Source organism: Cervus canadensis, chromosome X, assembly GCF_019320065.1.
Source record: "Cervus canadensis isolate Bull #8, Minnesota chromosome X, ASM1932006v1, whole genome shotgun sequence".
NCBI classification, from domain to species: Eukaryota; Metazoa; Chordata; class Mammalia; order Artiodactyla; family Cervidae; genus Cervus; species Cervus canadensis.
Genome location: NC_057419.1, coordinates 13,149,645 through 13,152,870, shown reverse-complemented (window position 1 = coordinate 13,152,870; position 3,226 = coordinate 13,149,645).

Below are 3,226 nucleotides of genomic sequence, written 5' to 3'. Positions count from 1 at the left end.
CAAGGGACTCTCAGGAGTCTTCTCCAATACCACAGTTCAAAGGCATCAATTCTTTGGTGCTCAGATTTCTTTATAGTCCAACTCTCACATCCATACATGACCAATGGAAAAACCATAGCTTTGACTAAGAAAATGTTCCTCAAATATGCCCTCAACACTGGTTGTATGAAATATTCCTGAAGAATAGTTTGCCTGGTCTTTGTGATTTGGGGAAAAGCTGTATAGGAAATTCTCCCTTGTAACTTGGCAATGGACAGTTTGTACAAGTCTCTGAGAAATTCTGGAAGATACTGGATTTTGGATTTAATCCAAAACTTTCCAAATTTGTTTCATCATGGAACCTTTAAAAATTTTCTAATGGGTAGAAGACACCGATGTTTCTAGTGTTGTCACGCTTGACTGTTTACAAGTTGCAATGTATTTTATGAAAAATTACTTTCCTTTTATTAATTTCTATATGACTTTTAGAGTAGTGAACCATTTTGAGGGGGAGATAAATAAGGGTGATATTGTCTGTGAATTTCATGTGAGGAAAGGAAAGTGGGCACTGTAAACAGTTTGTCAGAAGAAGTTATAGGTCCCATCGGGTGGGGAATCCTTGTAGAGCAGCGAGCCTTGGCATGTAGGAGAGTGATGTTTCAAGCTACCACTCCATCAGGGATGAGCCCCGAGGAAAGGGGATGTGGGCCACGGAATCCTGCTGGACACCACCTACTTCCCCTAGCCCCACCTGCAACTTTACCGACAAGGTAACAGATGGGGTCGCGGAGTTGGACACAGCTTAGTGACTGAACAACAAAATAGATTCTGCAAGGTCATAGGCCTTGCCCAAGGGCCCGCTCAGTCGCCACAATACAAAGGGTCTTCTTGTACAGCCTGGTCATACCGCACTCCTTGAGTGGGTGAACCGAAAGTTCTGGAAGCAAATATCGTATCATCATATTGTTTCCATAGAATTTACTATGTCGACTTATGTTCACAAATCCCTGAAGAGCAATAGAGTAATAACATGTTAACCATAGTTCCCTGGGAATCCTCCATTCCCTCAAAGTATATTTACCCAACCTCACAGCACAAATTTTAAATCACTCCCCTGGAGACTGCTTTTGATAGTTTGGAAGAGAATTGGCCAAAGAGCCAGGAAACATCAACCCTCCCCCCTCACACCAAAATCAGCCTGATTCTCAAGGATAACCGTTTTTAGATGTCTTTAAACATAGAAAGTATTACAAACCTCACTTGCCAGACTTTGTTGAAATGAAATTCAACTCTTCCAGACAGATCAGTCCTGAAAGGATCAAAGTTTGCCACAGCTGAGCAGTTTCGAAAGTGAGACGTCAAGGGACTCAGAGGCATGGTTTTTGCCCTGGTTGGTTCTGAATGGTTGAGTTTGTCACCTCAGCTTGTTGTCTTCACCACCTGTAGACTAGGGATGGAAATGTATTTTCAGGTTTTCTTGGGGTTATTTTGAAGGTAAAACAATATAAGGTATTTGAAAGCTCCTTTAAGATTTATAAATTTGTTGTTCAGTCGCTCAGTCATGTCCAGCTCTCTGTAACCCCATGGACTGCAGCACACCAGGCCTCCCTGTCATTCTCCAAAGGACCATCTCTGGGAGTTTCCTCAAACTCAGGTCCATTGAGTTGGTGATGCCATATCATCACAAATATGAGGGACTGTGCCTATGATGTGTGCAACGTAGCTTTTTTCACCCTGAAATGAACATGAATATTTCAGGTGACTTCTGTGTTAGGTTGCACACTAATTCAGGTTCCTAAGTTTGTTCATTGCCAAGTGGCTTCAGAGTGACTTACTGATTTGTCTAAAGCAGTCTGGCTTCCTCCCTGTGGGTGAAACCAGCAGAGAAGTCAAAGAGCTTTGAAACTTACATCCAGATGTTTTCATCACGCTTTCAAATATGCACTCAACTGCCATGGTATTTCTCCATTTCCCCAAAGATTCAGGAAATAGAAATGTTTCCACATATAGCAGTGTATACTCTCAGTTACAGCCAATATTCACGTTGACAATTTTGCCTTGAAGAGGTTTCTGTATACTTGGAACATTCTAGACAGACAGTGACACTTAGATTTTGAGCAATTTTTTTCCTTTTTCCTTCTTTGTTTCTTTATCTTATCCAAAGACCTCCATCCAAGGACCACCAGAAACACCTGTAGTTGACATGAACCTATTGTAGAACATGTTGGATTTATTGCTCTTCACAGAGACTTCCCACCATGGGGAGCCACTGGCATTTCATTAAGAGGTTTTCAAAAACGATTTATTTTAGAATTTGGACTTATGTTAGGTCACTTGGAGGAGAGTTTAAGGAAATAGGGTTTTGCTTTAGAGTGGCTACTAAATAAGTGCGGGTCCTTCCATGACTGGGTATTTTAATCTTAGTTATAAGGCAGAAGAACTACACCAGGGCCAAAGCTATAGGTGGTAGAAGCCACAGTCGTTTGAGGAAGATAGGACACTTTTGGTCATTTTTTTTGACGTTAAAATGCTCATGTTTTGCCTTCTATATTCAGGACAGTCTTGTTTTTGTCTTGATCACACATAGTCATGGAATGGCCTTGTCTGACTTTGATGCTCTGTGAAATATTTCTGTTCAGAAGAACACCAAGACCCAACTCTGAGGACCAGGCTGGCTTCTAGAAACATCAGTGTCTAGTTGATAAGGGACTGCTTTTCTCTTTTTGGATCTTTACTACGAAATCCAGTGTACCTTAATGAATTTTTACAAGATAAACACCCTTGTGCCCACCATGCAGGTCAAGAACTCGGGCTCGCCAGCCCCTCCCAATGCCCATCTCAGGCCCAGTCCCGGGGACCCACTGCTCTTGCACAGTAATCACTTCCTTTTGCTTCTTTATCATTTCATTACACAGGGTCTCTCCCTGGTCGTCGTCATTTGGTCTAGCGCATTTCAAAATCCTTGGTGTGACTTTTGAGTCCTTGAATCCAGATTCCCTTCTGTCCCATTCTTATAATTTATCTGTTGAAACATTCCGGCCATTCGACCCACACCATTTTTCAGGGTCTGGGCTTTGCTGTGTCCTCTTCTTGGGTGATGCAGCCGTGGCCTTGTTTCCTTTATTCCCTTCTGCTGTCATCTGGATCCAGAGAGCTGAATGGGCTCAAGTTCAATATCTTTGGCTAGTCTGTAGGGTATGGTGTGACCTTCCCTCGGGAGGCATATCCTGTCTCATTGTCCCTTAAG